Below are 21,905 nucleotides of genomic sequence, written 5' to 3' on the forward strand. Positions count from 1 at the left end.
TGGTATTATTGGAAAAAGCACTGCTCTGGGAATAATAATAATAATGGTATTCGTTAAGTATATTACAGTGCAGGCCTCCTGTTGGTAATAATAACGGCAGCAGTTCTTAAGCACATCTTAATCACTAAGAACTGTTCTAAGCACTAGGGTAGATGCAAGTTAATCAGATCGGACACAGTCCCGGTCCCACATGGGGCTCATACTCTTATCCCCATATTACCCATGAGGTAACTGAGGCACAGAGAAGTTGTGACTTGACCAAGGTCACACAGCAGACATGTGGTGGAGTGAGGATTAGAACCCAGGTCCCTCTGACCCCCAGGCCTGTGCTGTATCCACTAAGCCATGCTGCTTCTCTGGGCTGGAGTCCTGGTTCTGTCTGCTGAAGCTGTGCCAACACTGAAGGTTTCTGACTGGAGTCAGCCAGTCATATTTTTTGAGAGCTTACCGTGTGCAGAGCACAATACTAAACACACGGGAAAGTACAATATAACAGACACATTCCTGGCCCACAACCAGCTTACAGTCTAGAAAGACTACCAACTCTGTTTTATGGTACTCCCCTAAGTGCTTAGTACAGTGTTCTGCACGCTCAGTAAATACCACTGATCGGCTGACTGCAAACTGATCTAAGGTATTCCCTGAGGTGGGCCAGCTCAGCAAAAATCCTGAAAAACAGCTGGCTAGTGAGGGTGGCCAAGACCACAGAGGTGCTATTCACGGCTCAGCGTGGCACAGTGACACTAGGCCATAGTCACTTGAGGTGCCGGGGGAGACACCCAGGCAGGGATGTCTGAGAGAACGGAGCAAACACGGATGTACAGAAGAGAGGCAGGGGAGCAGCGTGAGGACGAGTCAGGTTTGGAGGAGCTGGTGAGCCCCATCTGTGGGGTGACATGCTTGGCATCCTGGGCCAGGGTCCCCAGGAAGAGTGACTCCTTGCAGTGGGAGTGGGGATTCTCCAGCAGCATGCAGAAGCCATACCAAATCCTGCCGCGGGCCAGATACCATAGCGACAGCACTGCCTGTGACCGCGGGTCTCCCACTATGCCCCCTGGACCCTCCACCCATCTGCCCCATCCAGCAGAGAGAAGAGGAAAGAGTTGGAGGAGAGGAATTTGAGACAGCAGAGGTAGAGACCATCTCTGTATGTTGCCAACTTGTCCTTCCCAAGCGCTTAGTACAGTGCTCTGCACACATTAAGTGCTCAAGAAATACAATTGAATGAATGAATGAATAAGCAACTCACTCAAGGAGTTTGGAGAGAATGGTAGGAGGGAGATGGGGCAATAACTGGAGGAAGCCATGGGGACAAGGGAGGGTTTTTTAGGATAAGGGAGACATGGCATGTTTAAAAGCAGTGGGGAAGAAGTCATTGGAGATTGGACAGTTGAAGATGACTGTTAGGGAGGGAAGAAAGGAGGGAGTAAGAGTTTTGATAAGGTACTAAGGAATGGGGTCAGATGAGCAGGTGGAGGGTGTGGCTTTTGAGAGGAGGCAGGAGATCTCCTCTAGAGATACTGCTGGGAAGGATGGAAGTGTTGTACAGTGGGCCAGAATGGAGAGGGACTGAGGAGGTAGAGGGGCGATTTTAGGGAGCTCACACCTGATGGTGTCAATTTTTTTAATAAAGTAGATGGCCAGGCCATTGAGGGCAAGGGATGAGGGAGGCCAGGGATTTTTTTATTAATTCTATTTATTTATTTATTTATTTTATTTGTACACATCTATTCTATTTATTTTATTTTGTTAGTATGTTTGTTTTTGTTCTCTGTCTCCCCCTTTTAGACTGTGAGCCCACTGTTGGTAGGGACTGTTTCTATATGTTGCCAATTTGTACTTCCCAAGCGCTTAGTACAGTGCTCTGCACATAGTAAGCGCTCAATAAATACGATTGATGATGATGATGATGGGAGCCTGAGGAGGGAGTTAAATGTCTGGAACAACTGTAGAGGGTGATGGGCATGGGTGTCAATAAGGGTAGAGAAATAGTTTTGCAAGGCAGAGGAGAGGACAGAGTTGTGTGTGCAAGGATAAGCTTGAAGTGGGCAAACTTGGCCTGATATTAAGATTTCCCCCAGAAGCTCTCTGAGGCTCGAGCACAAGAGCATAGGAGGTGGACTGTATGGGTGATCCAGGGCTGTTCATCAGTGGTGCGCAACTGATGAAGGGCTAGGGGAGCAAGTGAGTTGAGTTCAGTAATAATAATAATAATGTTGGTATTTGTTAAGTGCTTACTATGTGCCCAGCACTGTTCTAAGCACTGGGATAGATACAAGGTTATTAGGGTGTCCCACTTGGGGCTCACAGTCTTGATCCCCATTTTACAGATGAGGTAACTGAGGCACAGAGAAGTTAAGCAACTTGCCCAAAGTCACACAGCTGACAAGTGGCAGAGACAGGATTAGAACCCATGACCACTGACTCCCAAGCCCGTTCATTTTCCACTAAGCCACGTTTGGGTTGAGAACCTCTGTTTTGTCATCAAGAGTGGGTAGTTTAGGTAGAGAGACTAAGTAGAGCATGATGAGTTGAGAAAATTGGATAGGATCCAGAGATTGGAGGTCTCTATGGGGGAATAGTACAGATTTCTGGGGAGGAGATGTATGGGTGAAAAGGCAAGTGATGATACTGAGCCCCATTTTTCCTCTCCTCCTCCCCATCCCCCACCGCCCGACCTCCTTCCCCTCCCCACAGCATCTGTATATATGTTTGTACAGATTTATTACTCTATTTATTTTCCTTGTACATATTTACTGTTCTATTTATTTTGTTAATGATGTGCATCTAGCTTTATTTCTATTTATTCTGATGACTTGACACCTGCCCACATGTTTTGTTTTGTTTTCTGTCTCCCCCTTCTAAACTGTGAGCCCGTTGTGGGACCGTCTCTGGATTTTGCCAACTTGTACTTCCCAAGCGCTTAGTACAGTGCTCTGCACACAGTAAGTGCTCAATAAATATGATTGAATGAATGAATGAGTGAATGAGGTTGTGGTCAGATAGAGGGATTTCAGAGTTAGTAAGGGTAGAAATTGTGAAGTGGTTAGAGATGATGAGATGGAGTGTGTGTCCAAGTTGGTAAGTGGGTGAGGTGGGGTGGAACAGGACCTCAGCAGAGTTGAGGAGTGATAGAAGGTGGGCAGCAGAAGGGTCATCAGGAACATCTACGTGGATATTAAAGTCCCCAAGGATCAAAGTAGGCATGGAGAAAGAGAGAAGGAATGTGAGAAAGTGATCATACAGTTAAAGAAGTTGGAGGTCGGACCTGGGAGGGTGGTAGATGACAGCAACTAGAATCTGGAGATGGTGGTAGAAGCAGGTGATATGGATTTCAAAGATAGGGGAAGAAAAGGATGGGGGAAGCGGAATGGTGCAAAAGAGGTTTGGGGTGTAAGAGGGAAGCCGACATCTCTTCCTTACACAGTGAGTCTGGGGGAGTGGGAGAAGATGAGGCTTCCTCTGGAGACGGTAGCAGGGGAGACCACATCATCTGGGGAGAGCTAGGTTTCAGAGATGGAGAGGAGGAGGAGTGAATGAGACAGGAACAGGTCAAGGATGAAGGGAAGCTTTCCCCATGATGGAGCAGGGGTTCCACGGGACACATTTGGAAGCGGCTGTGGAACGGGTAGTGGAGGAGGAGACAGTGTGAGGGATGGGGAGGGTTTGGATGGGAGTGAGTTGATGGGGCTGGCACGTGGGGCGGGGGACGAGGGGTGACGCTGGGACAGGAAGACAGGATGGGGTGGGGAGGAGGGGTGGGAGAGGTGCAAGGGGAGGGAAGGAGTTGGGTGGTGGAAGAAAAGAGGAGGGAGAAGAGGACTGGGATGGGCAGACAGGATCAGGGGGATCAAAGGGTCATAGTGAGGTCGGTGAGGTAAACAACAGCAATTACAACTTAATAAACAACAGCAATAACAACTTAATGCAGTGATACCCAGAGCAGTTACTATGTGTCAGGCACTGTTCTGAATTCTGGGGTAGATAGAAGTTAATCAGCTAATCAGCTAATCACTTAACTTCTCTGTGCCTCAGTTCCCTCATCTGCAAAATGGGGATTCAAAACTGGTCTCCCCACTAATTAGACTGTGGGCCCCATCTGGGACCTGATTATCTTATATCTACCCCCAGCACTTAGTAGAGTGCTTGGCTCATAGTAAGTGATCAACAAATACCATTATTATTATGATTTTTTATTGCTATTATTATGTACCATTTAAAATACATATACAAGAATGCTGAAGGTGGGTGTAAATAAGTTTATGATTGCTGGAAAGTGGAAGAAGTCTTGGGTTTAATTAACCTACTGTGGTGGGAGTTACCTGGGGAAGGTTGGTGGAGGAGATGGGAGAGATCCAAAATCACACAGCAAGCCAGGGCTGACATTAAGGCTAAAAGCCAGGTCCTCTGACTTCTGAACCTGCGTTATTTCCTCTCCAACTCCTTGCCCCCAAAATTCAGGTCTTCTTGCTGTTCCTCAAATCACCTCTCAATTTTTCAATACTTTTTACATGACAGGAAAAAACTAACAGCCCAACAAAAAGGTGGAAAGGTTGCCAAATAAAGTTTAGTCAGGTATTTCATTGACTATCTGAGCTACTGACGTTAATGATGCACAGTAATTTAGATAATTTTCCCATAGTTAACTGTATCCTCTAAATTGGATTTTTCCATAGCCCAACATCTAAAATATACTGGTGAGCTTTGAGAAAAACAGAGAGGGGAACTGCTTAGGTTTCTTTTTATTTAATTTAGGCCACACAAATTTAGGTTGCTTATAGTCTCACCTTTGGGGTAGGCCTTATTGAAGATCTTTTTATCTGATTCATTCCAGAGCATAAAATTTATAGACAACGTCATTGAAATCTCCTGTAGTTAAGTAAATACTCTATATAATAAAACATTTTAGGCACGTTGGCACATTTGTTCTGTAAAAATGATGTATTACAACTTCATTGTCTCAGACCAAGTAATTGATTTTTTTTTTTTTTTGAAGGATTAGTGCAGTAGGGTGAAGAGCCACTATCACACAGCTCTTCTAAGTAACAGTTTATTTTGGCCTTTACTCAAAATCACCACTGGACTCTGATTGGTCACAGGTTTGTATAAGTGAGCTTTGTCTAGCTCTGAGGAGATTTTCAAGTTCTTCAGTGATTTCTGACCCATTCTGCTTCTCTTCCAATCTTCAGTATGATTGGGGTGGGGGGCGGGGGGTCTTAGCACACTCGCAGTTGGTTTAACTGGTCCAAAATTCCAGAATGGGGGCAAGGTTTGTGTTATTTTTTTCTTCTCATGGATAATGATTACACAGTTGGATTTAACCTTCTATGAAGTGGAATGTTGATCATGATGTAGTTAATTTGTTTCAGACAGGCTGCAAATATGGATAATTTTGATTTCAAAGCAGAGTTTAGGATCTAGAACCATTTATTAAGTGCTTAGAACTGTGCTTTGCACATAGTAAGCTCTTAATGCCATTATTATTATTATCTAATTCCTTTTAATAATAATAATGTTGGTATTTGTTAAGTGCTTACTATGTTCCAAGCACTGTTCTAAGCTGGGGGAGATACAAAATAATCAGGTTGTCCCAGGTGGGGTTCACAGTCTTCACCCCCTTTTGACAGATGAGGTTACTGAGGCACAGAGAAGTTAAGTGACTTGACCAAGGTCACACAGCTGACAAGTGGCAGAGCTGGGATTAGAACCCACGACCTCTGACTTCCAAGCCCAGGCTCTTTACACAAAACCATGCTGCTTCTCTAAATTTGTTAAATCAATCCATCAATCATATTTATTGAGCACTTATTGTGTGCAGAGCTCTGTACTAAATGCTTGGGAGAGTAAAGTATAACAGAGGTGGTAGACACTTTGGTAGATAAGTTAGAACAACTTACACATTATGATAATAAAATTAATGATAATGCTGGTATTTGTTAAACACTTACTATGTGCCAACCACTGTACTAAGTACTGAGGTAGATGCAAGTGAATCAGGTGGACACAATTCCTCTCCTTCAACGGACTCCCAATCTAAATCAGGTGGTGAATCCCCATTTTACATATGAAGTAACTGAGGCTCAGAGAAGGCAAACCCAGCTCTGCCACTTGTCAGTGGTGTGACTTTGGGCAGGTCACTTAACTTCTTTATGCCTCAGCTACCTCACCTGTAAAATGAGGATTAAGACTGTAAGCCCAACATGGGACAACCTCATTACATTGTATCTACCCCTGCGCTTACAACAGTGCTTGGCACATAGTAAGCACTTAACAAATACCATCATCATCACTTAAACGAGTTCACTCAGCACAAACAATCTCACTCTCCCCCCATTCAAAGCCCTACTGAAGGCTCACCTCCACCAGGAGGCCTTCCCAGATTAAGCCCCCTTTTCCTCAGCTCCCTCTCCCCTCCCCGTCGCCCCAACTCCCTCCCTTTGCTCTACCCCCCTCCCCACAGCACTTGTGTATATATGTACATATCTATAATTCTTTTTATTTATATTAATGCCTGTCTACTTGCTTTGAAGTGTATATACCTATAATTCTATTTATTTATATTGATGCTATTTGATGCCTGTTTTCCTGTTTTGATGTCTGTCTGCCCCTTTCTAGACTGTGAGCCCACTGTGGGCAGGGATTGTCTCTGTTGCTGAATTGTACTTTCCAAGAGCTTAGTACAGTGCTCTGCACAAAGTAGGCGCTCAATAAATACGATTGAATGAATGAATTGAGTGAATGAATGAGAAGGTAAGTGGCAGAGCTGGGATTGGAACCCAGGTCCTCTGACTCCCACATCTGTACTTTTCCCACTAGGCCATGCTGCTGAAGGCGTAGGCTATCACATTCTCCTCTTTATTACTCCCTCTCCCTTTATTCATTTAAGTGAACTAATCAAAAACAATCTTTCATTCTAAACAGATCTCAATCAATCAACCAATGGTAATAATAATGATGGTATTGGTTAAATGCTTACTTTTTGCCAGGCACTATACTAATCGCTGGGGTAGATACAAGCAAATCGGGTCGGACACAATCCCTGTCTCATGTGGGGCTCACAGTCTCAATCCCCATTTTACAGATGAGGTAACTGAGGCACAGAGAAGTGAAGTGACTTTCCTAAGGTCACACAGCAGACATGTGGCGAAGCCGGGATTAGAACCCATGACCTTCTGACACCCAGGCCTGTGCTCTATCCACAACACCATGCGCTTACTGCATGCAAACCGCTGTACTAAGTGCTTGGGAGAGTACAATATAACATCAGACACAGAGAAGTAGCGTGGCTTAGTGGAAAGAGCCCGGGCTTTGGAGTCAGAAGTCTTGGATTCAAAACCCGGCTCTGCCAATTCTCATCTGTGTGACTTTGGGCAAGTCACTTAGCTTCTCTGTGCCTCAGTTACCTCATTGTAAAATGGGGATTAAGACTGTGAGCCCCACGTGGGACAACCTGATCACCTTGTATCTCCCCCAGCACTTTGAACAATGCTTGCACATAGTAGGCACTTAACAAATGCCATCATTTTTCGGGGGGAAGCAGCGTGGCTTAGTGGAAAGAGCACGGGCTTGGAAGTCAGTGGTCATGGGTTCTAATCTCCACTCTGCCACTTATCAGCTGTGTGACTTGGGGCAAATCACTTAACTTCTCTGTGACTGTTACCTCATCTGTAAAATGGAGATTAAGGCTGTGAGCCCCACGTGGGACAACCTGGTAACCTTGTATCTACCCCAGTGCTTAGAACAGTGCTTGGCACATAGTAAGTGCTTAACAAATACCATTATTACTATTATTATTATAAGGCAATCCCTGCGAAGCCCTGGCCTCGGGGCCACTCTGGATATGCTTTCCACCAGCATGGCATCTCGACCCATGTGGACGTGGTTTCCCTAGAGCAGAAATACCTCTCATTATGAAGTGCTAACTGTATACAGAGCACTGTACTAAGTGCCTGAGAAAGTGCAATACAAGAGTTGGTAGATGTGCTCCTTGCCCATAAGGCGCTTACAGTCTATAGAGAGGAGCTTGTAGTCTGCAGAGAGCTTACAACGTTTAGGGCCTCCTGGCACACTTGCCTAGACTTCAGGTTTCCTAGAAACCCTAATTAAATGACCCTCTGAAGGACCACTAAGATGATATTTTATGTTCTTTACAGCCCAGAAGTTGTGACTTAACCAAGTTCACTCAGCACAAACAATCATGCTGCCCCCCTTCAAAGCCCTACTAAAGGCTCACCTCCTCCAGGAAGCCTTCCCAGGCTAAGCCTCCCTTTTCCACAGCTTCCACTCTCCTCCCCAGGACTCTTCCAGGGGAGGGCCTGAATCTTCCAGGACAATTTTCCCAATTAACGCTCTTGATTTTTCAACCTGTTGATCCACATTTCTTCAACTGTTCCTATTCCTTCCACTCAGTTAATTCTTGCATGCATTTTTGTGATTGTGGGTTTTTCAGCTATGTCTCCTCTACTGGACAGTAAACTCTTTGAGAGCCTAGATCATGGCTACTATATAATACACACTCCCAAGGTTTGAGCATAATGCTAGATTCAACGTTGAGAGTGCTGATTCAATCCTGAGCTTGTTCCATTCCCACAGTTAAAATCAACTTTTTTTTTTAAATGTTTAAGCACTTACTATGTGCCAGGCATTGATCTAAGCGCTGAGGTGGATACGAAGTAATCGGGTAGGACACAGTCCATGTAGCACATGGGGCTCACCGTCTTATTTCTCATTTTACAGATCAATCAATCAATCGTATTTATTGAGCGCTTACTGTGTGCAGAGCACTGTACTAAGCGCTTCGGAAGTACAAGCTGGCAACATATACAGATGAGGTAACTGAGCACAGAGAAGTGAGGTAACTCACCCAAGGTCACACAGCAGACCCAGCCACTTCAGCTACTGTGATACTTCGCCCCATTTTCCTAACATGGTGTTCGAGCTACATGGCCTGTAGATTTCCTTAGTGATGAACAGACATTTTTCAGTGCACTATTTTCTGATTTATTGCTTTTCTATTACAGACAATAACACCCACCCTATTGGAATTTTCTCCGTAAAAAAACTCTTACATCTGTTCAGTACGATCATAAATTGACGTAGGGCCCCATCTATTGGTAAACTTTGAAGGCTTTTGACATGAGCACCCTGTTAAGGGTTTCCTTTTGGCCGTATTCTGAAACCTTTCCTTTCAGCAAGCAGATTATTTTTGTTTTTATGTTAATCACAAGGCAGCTACTCCTTAGAAGAGATGATCCTGAATAAGTCTAAATGCTTAGCAAACCCACAGAATAAGTACCACTGAATGATTCAATAATAACATCAGAGTCCCTCTAAATCTTAAAGGTGAACTGGATTTGTGCACATTAAGAGCCAGAATAGCACAGGCGACTAGTATTGGGTCAAAAAACCTTTCACCTCCGGGTCAATTAATTAATCTAAGAGCAAGCCAGAATAACTAAACGTTATTACCATCGCAATACACTTTCGCTGATTTATTTGAAAAAGTTGTTGTTTCAGTCTTGTGGAAGTGACCCACTACCCTTTAAAGTTACTAAAGGAAAAAGCTGAATTTATGCCATCTTGAGTCGTAAGACTAAGTCCCATGGTTGATATGTGTTGGGAAAATTTGATGGGCATTTTCTAGGCTATGTTTGTCTAGTTAGAACAATCTCCACAGAGATCATCCTTTCAACAGCTCGTGGCATATTGGGCTCAAATCTCTAGAGATGAGTTCTTTGAATTTCAGGGTAAGCGAAGAGTCTACTGGAGTGAGATAAAATCAATCAATGACATTGATTGACTACTTACTGTGTACATAGCACTGTACTAAACACTTAGGAGAGAACAATATAATAAACTTGGTAGACATGTCCCTTGCCCTCGAGGAGACTAGAGGGATGTTGAAGAAAATGCAAATTCTCTACTTCTCACCTAGGGCCTCTTGCCTTCTTACACTGTTTCCTGTCAATTAATGAATCGCTTAAGTCATCCCCCTCTCCATCCCCCCCATCTTACCTCCTTCCCTTCCCCACAGCACCTGTATATATGTATATATGGTTGTACATATTTATTACTCTATTTATTTAATTATTTATTTATTTTACTTGTACATATCTATCCTATTTATTTTATTTTGTTGGTATGTTTGGTTTTGTTCTCTGTCTCCCCCTTTTAGACTGTGAGCCCACTGTTGTGTAGGGACTGTCTCTATGTGTTGCCAATTTGTACTTCCCAAGTGCTTAGTACAGTGCTCTGCACATAGTAAGCGCTTAATAAATACGATTGATTGATTGATTAAGTTATTTGACTCTTTTACTAAAATTTCTCAAAACCAATGGGAAATGGAAGTCCTTCAGAAATCATTTTTAGAAGCACTGTACACACAGTTCTGCCATAATGTGGCATGTTTTCACTCCGGGTTTTCACTAGGATGCAGTGAGGGGCCAGGGATCATTCTTCTGATAATATGAGCCTATTTGGATACAATGTAAAACTGTGTCAGAAGAAACAGGTGTGTACCTGCCCGTGTTTGTGTAGGTTGTGTCAGGCAAGGTGACTACTACAGTGGGAATTTCCTTTCATTCACTTGATATTCACTCCGCCCTCAGCCCCACAGTACTCGTGTACATATCCATAATTAATTTTACTCTCTGTCTCCCGCACTAATAATAATAATAGTAATAATAGCATTTATTAAGCACTTACTATGTGCAAAGCACTGTTCTAAGTGCTAGGGAGGTTACAAAGTGATTAGGTTGTCCCACGTGGGGCTCACAGTCTTAATCCCCATTTTACAGATGAGGGAACTGAGGCACAGAGAAGTTAAGTGACTTGCCCAAAGTCACACAACTGACAAGTGGTGGAGCCGGGATTTGAACCTCTGACTCCAAAGACCGTGCTCTTTCCACTGAGCCACGCTGCTTCTCTATACCGTAAACTCCTCGTGGGCAGAGATGTGTCTACCAAATTGGATGTATAGTACTCTCCTAAGCACTTAATAATAATAATAATGATGATGGCATTTATTAAGCACTTAATATGTGCCAAGCACTGTTCTAAGTGCTGGGGGGATACAAGGTTATCACGTTGTCCCACGTGGGGCTCACAGTCTTAATCCCCATTTTACAGATGAGGTAACTGAGGCTCAGAGAAGTTAAGTGATTTGCCCAAGGTCACACAGCAGATATGTGTGTCCAGCGCTTAGAACAGGGCTTTGCACATAGTAAGCGCTTAACAAATGTCATCATTATTATTATTATTATTATGTGGGGGAGCCAGGATTAGAACCCGTGACCTCTGACTCCCAAGCCCATACTTTTTCCACTGAGCCACACTGCTTCTCTTAATACAGTGCTCTGCAGAGAGTAAACAATAAGTAGGGACCGTCTCTATATGTTGCCAACTTGTACTTCCCAAGCACTTAGTGCAGTGCTCTGCACACAGTAAGCGCTCAATAAATACGATAGAATGAATGAATGAATGAACTGCTTGATTGAGTTGGGGTTTTGGAAGAAGTCAAACCCCTCAGGTAGTCAGGAGACCTGGGCTCTAGTAACAGCTCTGACTTTTGTGACAATCGCCAGCTCTGTGATCTGGAGCAAGTCACTTAACTTCTCTGTGCATTAGTTTCTTCATCTTTGAAATGGGATCAATTTCTCTTTTTCTCCCCCTTTATAGGCTGTGAGTTCCAGATGGGTCAGGAAGGAGGGCTGATCTCATTATCTTATATCAACACTATTGCTCAGCACAGTGCTTGGCATAGAGTAAGGACGTAATTAATAATATCGTTATTGCTATGAGTTCATAGAGAGTCCTTTACATTTTATCTAAAAAAGGAAATTCCCCACCATTCGAGCTCAGGCCTGGAAGTTAGAAGGACCTGCATTCTACTCTGCCACTCTTCTGCTGTGTGACCTAGGGCAAGTCACTCAACTTCTCTGTGCCTCATTTATCTCACCTGCAAAATGGGGATTAACCCTGTGAGTCCCATGTGGGACACGGACTGTGTCCAACCTGATTAGCTTGTATCCACCCCAGCGCTTAGCACAGTGCCTGGCGTATAATAAGCACTTGACAAATACCATTTAAAAAATATTCTCCAAGCACAAACTATTGCAGGCAGAGCAGCCCAGGATGGACTGCTTTTACTAGCCAGTGCAATCGGCTCTTCCACCCATGTGTCTTTTTGTGCTTTTGTCATTCCAAATTGCCCACTAATAGGATTAAAGCTAGCAGACCCTGATTCACCATTTCAGTTCAGGGTCATAATAACATTGCTCAGGTAGCCATATGCTTTCTAGCCCTAGGAAACTGCCTACCCTTGATCTAGTGTCAGAGGACTGGACTGAAAGTCAGGAGACCTGAATTTGGGTTCCAGACCTATCACTGATGACCTGAGTGTTATTGGGAAAGTAGCAGTCACCTCTGTGCTTCAGATTTTCCATCCATGAAGAAGGAATAATAATGCCTGTTTCTTTCCTTATTCATAGGGATGGTAATCGAGTGTGTAAATTACTTAGAGCTCTTTGGAAGAAAGGACAATTTAAATCCAAAGTATGACTTTTTTCTTACTTAAAAAACAAAAAAAATACAGTATTTGTTAAGTGCTTACTATGTGCCAAGAAGTATTCTAAGCACTGAGGTAGTTACAGGGTAATCAAGTTGTCCCACATGGGGCTCGCACTTTTAATCCCCATTTTACAGATGAGGCACAGAAAAGTTAAGTGACTTGCTGAAGATCACAGCAGTCAAGTGGTGGAGTCAGGATTAGAACCCATGTCCACTGACTCCCAAGCCCGGGCTCTTTCCACTAAGCCACACTGCTTCTCACAGTGCTTCTATTATTAGCAGTGAGGTAGGGGATTAGAAGTCAGAAATGCTGGGCTCCATTGCCAGCTTTCCTGAGCTTCAGTTTCCTTTTCCATGACAGAGTGTCCCGGGGGTAAATTTGGTAATGGCTCACGGAGACTTTAACACCCTGAAGAAAGATTTTTCTCTTAAAGTTATTAAATGCAAATTAGAATAATAAGTGTAACATAGGTTTGAGGGTTCTGTTGAATCCCTAAGGGCAAACTGACCTCTGCAAAGGTACAAACGGTGACTGCTTGAGCAGCTGATCTGTGAAGGGACTAAAGGCATAGGGGGATTACTATAAAAAGTCTCCTCTTTCAGGTTGGGAGGGATTAATTCCCATATGGGCCTGGGATCATTGATTTTTGTGGGAACCACAGCATGATATGTCATCGTCATAATAATAATAATAATCATGGCATTTATTAAGTGCTTACTATGTGCAAAGCACTGTTCTAAGCACTGGGGAGGGTACAAGGTGATAAGGCTGTCCCACGGGGGGCTCACAGTCTTCAACCCCATTTTACAGATGAGGTAGCTGGGGCCCGGAGAAGTGAAGTGACTTGCCCAAAGTCACACAGCTAAGTGGCAGAGCCGGGATTTGAACCCATGACCTCTGACTCCAAAGCCCGGGCTCTTTCCACTGAGCCACGCTGCTTCAAAGCTATGTGCTTCAAAGCTATGTGCTTTATTTATTTATTTTACTTGTACATATCTATTCTATTTATTTTATTTTGTTAGTATGTTTGGTTTTGTTCTCTGTCTCCCTGTTTTAGACTGTGAGCCCACTGTTGGGCAGGTACTGTCTCTATATGTTGCCAATTTGTACTTCCCAAGCGCTTAGTACAGTGCTCTATACACAGTAAGCGCTCAATAAATACGATTGATGATGATGATGATGATGTGCTATGTCATGCTACATGTGTCACTGGGCAGCAGCAGCAGCACAGAGAGAGAGAGTTATCTTGGTTATCTCCGAGTTTCCAGGTTCTCTCCACCCTGACAGATTGCACAGGGACCTGGGATTGGGAAGGGGAGGTAATGGTGGTGACGGTGATGATGGCATTTGTTAATCGCTTACTATATGTAAAGCACTGTTCTAAGCACTGGGGTAGATACAAGCTAATCAGACTGAACACAGTCCCACATGGAGCTCACAGTCTTCATCCCCATTTTATAGATGAGGGAACTGAGGCCCTGAGAAGTAAAGTAACTTGCCCAGGGTCACTCAGCAGACAAATGGCAGAACCAGGATTAGAGCTCAGGTCCTTCTGATGCCCAAGCCCGGGTTGTCCCCAATTGGCCATGGTATACTTGATTCCCAAGAGCTGCCATGCTCCCCTAGCAACACCCTGAGCCCTCCAACAGGGACCGTCTCTATATGTTGCCAACTTGTACTTCCCAAGCGCTTAGTACAGTGCTTTGCACACAGTAAGTGCTCAATAAATACAATTCAATGATTATTAAGAAGCAGCGTGACTCAGTGAAAACAGCACAGGCTTGGGAGTCAGAGTCATGGGTTCTAATCCTGACTCTGCTGCTTGTCAGCTGTGTGACTTTAGGCAAGTCACTTCATCATCAACATCAGTCGCATTTATTGAGCGCTTACTGTGTGCAGAGCACTGTACTAAGCGCTTGGGAAGTACAAATTGGCAACATATAGAGACAGTCCCTACCCAGCAGTGGGCTCACAGTCTCAAATGGGGAGACAAAACCAAACATACTAACAAAATAAAATAAATATAATAGGTATGTACAAGCAAAATAAATAAATAAATAAATAGAGTAATAAATTTGTACAAACATATATACATATATATAGGTGCTGTGGGGAAGGGAAGGAGGTAAGATGGGGGGATGGAGACGGGGACGAGGGGGAGAGGAAGGAAGGGGCTCAGTCTGGGAAGGCCTCCTGGAGGAGGTGAGCTCTCAGTAGGGCCTTGAAGGGAGGAAGAGAGCTAGCTTGGCGGATGGGCAGAGGGAGGGCATTCCAGGCCCGGGGGATGACGTGGGCCGGGGGTCGATGGCGGGACAGGCGAGAACGAGGTACGGTGAGGAGATTAGCGGCGGAGGAGCGGAGGGTGCGGGCTGGGCTGGAGAAGGAGAGAAGGGAGGTGAGGTAGGAGGGGGCGAGGGGATGGACAGCCTTGAAGCCCAGGGTGAGGAGTTTCTGCCTGATGTGCAGATTGATTGGTAGCCACTGGAGATTTTTGAGGAGGGGAGTAATATGCCCAGAGTGTTTCTGGACAAAGATAATCTGGGAAGCAGCATGAAGTATGGATTGAAGTGGGGAGAGACACGAGGATGGGAGATCAGAGAGGAGGCTGATGCAGTAGTCCAGACGGGATAGGATGAGAGCTTGAACGAGCAGGGTAATGGTTTGGATGGAGAGGAAAGGACGGATCTTGGCAATGTTGCGGAGCTGAGACCGGCAGGTTTTGGTGATGGCTTGGATGTGAGGGGTGAATGAGAGAGCGGAGTCGAGGATGACACCAATGTTGCGGGCTTGTGAGACGGGAAGGATGGTAGTGCCGTCAACAGAGATGGGAAAGTCAGGGAGAGGGCAAGGTTTGGGAGGGAAGACAAGGAGTTCAGTCTTCGACATGTTGAGCTTTAGGTGGCGGGCAGACATCCAGATGGAGATGTCCTGTAGGCAGGAGGAGATACGAGCCTGGAGAGAGGGGGAGAGAACAGGGGCAGAAATGTAGATCTGGGTGTCATCAGCGTAGAGATGATAGTTGAAGCCGTGGGAACGAATGAGGTCACCAAGGGAGTGCGTGTAGATCGAGAACAGAAGGGGACCAAGCACTGAACCTTGGGGAACCCCCACAGTAAGAGGATGGGAGGGGGAGGAGTAGCCTAAGAAGTCACTTAACTTCTCTGTGCCTGTTACCTCATCTGTAAAATGGGGATTATGATTGTGAACCCTGCATGGGACAACCCAATCACCTTGTATCCCACCCAGCACTTAGAACAGTCCTTGGCACATATTAAGTGCTTAACAAATGCCATCATCATCATTGTATCCCCCCAGCACTTAGAACAGTGCTTTGTCCATAGTAAGTACTTAACAAATTCCATTATTATCCCCCTTCGAGGTTGTGAGCCCATTGTTGGGTAGGGTCCGTCTCTATATGTTGCCAACTTGTACTTCCCAAGTGCTTAGTACAGTGCTCTGCACACAGTAAGTGCTCAATAAGTACAATTGAATGAATGAATGAATTGTCCTGGACCCCCATGGGCTGAGCCTCCTCCTGGCCCCAAGGGCCGCCTGCTGAAGGGTAGGGTGAGCTGCCCAGGGGCCTCTGAGTAGAACAGACCATGTCTAACTGACTGGGGAGGGCAAAGATGGGGCAGACACTCATTTGACAAAGCTCAGGACCAGTCACCCAGTTCTCAGAGTCCAGTTTGCTGGGAGGAGGGAGGCTGTTTGCTTTCTCCTGAGTGAAGAAGCCAGGGAAGTCTTTATTAGTGCTATTTCACTTCAACACCCACTTGTATCTACCCCAGCACTTAGAGGACTATCCCTCCTTCCTCTCCCCCTCCTCCCCCTCCCCACCACCTTACCTCCTTTCCCTCCCCACAGCACCTATATATATGTATATATGTTTGTACGTATTTATTACTCTATTTATTTTACTTGTACACATTTATTCTATTTATTTTATTTTGTTAATATGTTTTGTTGTCTGTCTCCCCCTTCTAGACTGTGAACCCGCTGTTGGGTAGGGACCGTCTCTATATGTTGCCAACTTGTACTTCCCAAGTGCTTAGTACAGTGCTCTGCACACAGTAAGTGCTCAATAAATACGATTGAATGAATGAATAGAACAGTGCTTGGCACCTAGTAAGTGCTTAACAAATACCATTACTACTGTTATTGCTGATTTTCTATGGTGGCAGCAGCAGCAATTATCCAATTTCCCCTGCTACTGCTTCCGTTCCTAAAACTAATTCCTGCCCATATGTTTGGCAGGGAGGAAGCCTCTGAACAGGGACTATGGGCTGGTAATGGGGGAATGGGGGCATGGAGAGAGAATGTACAGGTAGGCACTGCTGATGGACAGCAAGATCTGCATGGCTGAGGCTGGCAGTTGTGGAGGGGGAGAGACTTGAGGGGAATAATAATAATAATAATGTTGGTATTTGTTAAGTGCTTACTATGTGCCAAGCACTGTTCTAACCGCTGGAGTAGATACAAGGTAATCAGGTTGTCCCACGTGGGGCTCACAGTCTTCATCCCCATTTTACAGATGAGGGAACTGAGGCCAAGAGAAATTAAGTGACTTGCCCAAGGTCACACAGCAGACAAGTGGCAGAGCAGGGATTAGAACCCATGACTTCTGGCTCCCCAGTCCCTGCTCTTTCCACTGAGCCAAGCTGCTTCTCTAATGGAGGGGAGAGAGAGCTCCATTTGGCTCCACTGAAGGAGAGCTCTTAGTGGGGGTGGGGGCTGCAGTGGTAGGTCGCTCAGCTGAGGGCCATATTGGTGGATGTTCAGGGCCCCCTCACCCCCCACACCTCCCCCTTAGCCCGTGGCCTTGCCCTTCAGCCCCTTGAGCCCTGACATATGTCTGCTGTGTGACCTTGGGCAAGTCACTTCACTTCTCTGTGCCTCAGTTCCCTCATCTGTAAAATGGGGATTAAGACTGTGAGCCCCACGTGGGACAACCTCATCACCTTGTATTCCCCCCAGCGCTTAGAACGGTGCTTTGCACATAGTAAGCACTTAACAAATACCAACATTATTATTATTATTATTAATCCACCCCTGTTTTCAAGGAAAAGCAAGGGGGTTCCACCCCCGGCAATCTCGGATGAATATTAAAAGCTGCAAACCTTGGTCTGCTCAGAGAAGAAGATTGTTTTCTTAGACATGCCAGACAAAACACTTAATTTTCCTCAAGCCTCAGCATCTTCACTAACTAAATATGTGCAACAGTGGTTGAACAGCTGGGAGGATCCAGGCCTTTCTTTGCTCCAGGAATTCTCTGTGAAGGTACTGAGATGGGCTTTTTTAGTTGGGGGATGGGAACATGAATAATGAGGTCACAGAAGAGGAAAACCAGGAAGCATAAAAACTATTCACTCCTTGGGACCTGATTTCCACTGTTATGTTTGCTGTTAAGGTTTGCAAAACCCATCACTAATTACAATACAACTTGTCCATCCATTCTGTCAATAGGCTGTATTTACTGAACTTCAAAGAGCATTGTACTAAGCACTTGAGAAGGATGTGATGTTAAGAGATGTGATTCTCACCCTCAAAGAGGTTGCAAGTTAACAGGGAAGACCAAGAGACACAAGCCATTCACAAACAGTTGGAGAAATCAGTCAGTCTTTGATTGAGAAAGAGAAAGAAGAAACCTTACAACTGTGGAGAGCAGAAGTATGAAAGGATAAATATATAAATAATTTGTACTTTCCAAGTGCTTACTACAGTGTTCTGCACATAGTAAGTGTTCAATAAATGTGATCGAATGAATGAATAAATAATTGAGTGTAGCTCAATATCAGTCAAGGGTATGAGTGAGTGCTAAGGGAAAGTAAATAAATATTAGTACTAAGAACAACTGTTGGATGGATGCATTCCCCAAATATTTTTTTGTGTGTCTGAAGAGAAACAATGTAATATGAAAACATTTTCCCCTATGTTCTAGTGTCTCCATACCTAATAGGTATATTTATATTTAGACATCAGTCAATTAATTCAATTCCTTGTTAACTGAAATCCCACCTGCCCTGCCTCTCCCCACCTACCATTAGGGATTTGTCTTGATCTGCCAGCGCATGTGAAAACATCATAGATATCTTTCCATAGCACACATCTACTAGAACTGCATGATCAAAAATAATCTGTTGGAAAATAGGAGTCTATTTATGTTATAAGATCTTTCTATCTTCATTTTTTGGGAGCACGTATAAAGCCATCTCCTATTAGATTTTGTTGATTCTAGGACCTTGGTAAGAAAGTTTTGAATAAAGATGGGTTAGTAGAACCTAAAGATAAACCCAAACCCATTGATATCACCATTATCATCATCAGTGGCATTTACTGAGCACTTATAATGTGAAGAACACTGTACTAATTGCTCGGGAGAGCACAATGAAATAGAAATGGTAGACACACTCCCTTCTCACAGTGAGCTTACAATCTAGAGGGGGAGACAGACTTTAATATAAATAAATAATTTATAATATATAATTTAAAGATATGTACTTAGGTACAGAGTCAAAGAGGTCAGGCTAAATTTAAATTAAATTAGGTTTGAAGAAATGTGTAGCTAAGAAAGAGTTTGTCAAATTCTCCTCCTTTTTCTGTTTGGAGTTTATGGGTATTGATGGTGAAAAAACCAAGTGTCACTGGCTGTAGTCTGTCACTTATATTTTCTTTTCATCGTGATCACAAAGAGCAAATGGAGAGGGTGCCAGTGTGGGGAAAGGAAGCAGTGGCAGTGTGGACTGGCCCTCATAAATTTGTAAGGTTTGCTAAAGCTTGCAACCAGATCAATCAATCATATTTATTAAGCACTTACTGCATGCAGAGCACTGCACTAAGCACTTGGGAGAGTACAATATAACAAAGTTGGTAGACACATTCCCTGCCCACTACCCACCTCTAGACTGTAAGTCTAGAGGGGAGACAGACATCAATATAAATTACTAAATTACGGATATATACATAAGTGCTGTGGGGCTGAGGGAGGGATGAATAAAGGGAGCAAATCAGAGTGATACAGAAGAGAGTGGGAGAAGAGGAAAAGAGGGCTTAGTCAGGGAAAGTCTCTTAGAGGAGATGTGCTTTCAATAAGGCTTTGAAGTTGGAGTGAGTAATTTATCTGTCAGATATGAAGAGAGAGAGCATTTCAGACCAGAGACCAGAGGCAGGACGTGGGTGAGAGGTCAGCAGCGAGATAGATGAGATTGAGGTACAGTGAGTAGGTTGGCATTAGGGGAGCAAAGTGTGTGGGCTTGGTTGTATTAGGATAGTAGCAAAGTGAGGTAGCAGGGGACAACTATCTTTGTGCAGAAATGCTCTGGGCATGTTACTCCCCTCCTCAAAAATCTCCAGTGGCTGCCTGTCAACCTACGCATCAGGCAAAAACTCCTCACTCTCGGCTTCGAGGCTGTCCATCACCTCGCCCCCTCCTACCTCACCTCCCTTCTTTCCTTCTACAGCCCAGCCCGCACCCAGCTCCTCTGCTGCTAACCTCCACTCTGTGCTTCATTCTTGCCTGTCCCGCCGTTGACCCCCGGCCCACATCCTCCCCCTGGCCTGGAATGCCCTCCCTCCGCACATCCGCCAAGCTAGCTCTCTTCCTCCCTTCAAAGCCCTACTGAGAGCTCACCTCCTCCAGGAGGCTGTCCCAGACTGAGCTCCCTTTTTCCTCTCCTCCTCCCCATCCCCCCCAACTCCTTCCCCTCTCCACAGCTCCTGTATGTATATTTGTACAGATTTATTACTCTATTTTACCTGTACATATTTACTATTTATTTTGTTAATGATGTACATATAGCTTTAATTCTATTTGTTCTGACGATTTTGACACCTGTCTACATATTTTGTTTTGTTGTCTGTCTCCCCCTTCTAGACTGTGAGCCTGTTGTTGGGTAGGGACTTTATATATGTTGCTGATTTGTACTTCCCAAGTGCATAGTACAGTGTTCTGCACACAGCAAGCGCTCAGTAAATATGATTGAACAACAAGGTGGCTGAGGAATGGTAAGGAGTTTCTGTTAGATGCAGAGGTGGAAAGACAACCATTTGAGGTTCTTGAGGAGTGGGCAAGCAGGTCCTGAACGTTTTGTAGAAAAATGATCTGAGCAGCATAGTGAAATATGGACTGGTGTGGGGAGAGACAGGAGGCTGAGAGGTCAGCAAAGAGGTTGATACAGTAATCAAGGCAGGATAGGATAAGTGCTTGGATTAATGAGGTAACAGTTTGTATGGAGAGGAAAAGGGTAATTAGAGATTTCATTCATTCAACCAATCAGTGGTATTATTGAGCTCTTACTGGGTGCACAGCATTGTACTAAGTGCTTGGGAGAGTAAATACAACAATGAACACATTCCCTGCCCACAACGAACTTACAGTCTAGAGGCAAGGAGACAGGCATCAATACAAATAAATAAATTACAGATATGTACACAAGTGTTGTGGGGCTGGGAGCAGGGAGAGCAAAGGGACCAAGTCAGCGTGACGCAGAAGGGAGTAGGAGAAGAGGAAAAGAGGGGCTTAGGTAGGAAAGGCCTCATGGAGGAGATGTACTTGCAAAATGGTTTGGAAGGGGAGGACAGTCTGTCAGATTTGAGAAGGGAGGGCATACCAGGCCAAAGGCAGGAAATGGGCTAGGGTTGGTGGAGACATAGGCAAGAACAAGGCATAGTGAAAAGGCTAGAGGATCCAAATGTGCTGGCTGGGTTGTAGAAGGAGAGTAGCGAAGTGAGGTGATGTTGTGGAGATTGAACTGACAGGATTTAGTGATTAATTAAACATTTTGATTGAAGAAATATTTGTTGTATTGTACTCTCCCAAGTGCTGTGTACAGTGCTCTACACAAAGTGCTCAATAAATACCACTGATTGATTGAATTCATTCATTGTCAATCATATTTAATGAGCACTTACTATGTGCAGAACACTGTGAGAGCGATGAGTCAAGGATAACACTAAGGTTATGGGTTTGTGATATAAAAGGATGGTGGTGCTGTCTACAGTGATGGGGAAAATCAGGGATAGGACAGGGTTTGGGTGGGAAGATAAGGAGTTCTGTTCTGGACATGTTAAGTTTGATGGGTCGGTGGAACATCCAATTAGTGATGTCTTGAAGGCAGGAGGAAATGAGAGACTGCAGAGAGGGAGAGAGATCAGGGCTGGAGATGAAGATTTGGGAATCATCTGCATAGAGTTGGCAATCAGGTCCAGAAATCTTTGGAATCATTCCACAAGGCAGCTTTCAGTACACCTTTATGTCAATGTTAATAGAAACAAAGTGTTTACCTTTTAATAAAAGTAATAATAATTGTGACATTGTGAAGCATTTATCATTTGCTAA

At 44.4% G+C, this 21,905-nt stretch overlaps 1 protein-coding gene across 1 annotated transcript in view; it reads left to right on the forward strand.

Moving 5' to 3' along the window:
* The window catches only part of TLN2 (talin 2), a 664,294-nt gene that overhangs the window by 35,509 nt on the left and 606,880 nt on the right, over positions 1–21,905 (forward strand). The window lies entirely within an intron of this gene.

Source organism: Tachyglossus aculeatus, chromosome 5 (genome assembly GCF_015852505.1).
Source record: "Tachyglossus aculeatus isolate mTacAcu1 chromosome 5, mTacAcu1.pri, whole genome shotgun sequence".
Taxonomy (NCBI): domain Eukaryota; kingdom Metazoa; phylum Chordata; class Mammalia; order Monotremata; family Tachyglossidae; genus Tachyglossus; species Tachyglossus aculeatus.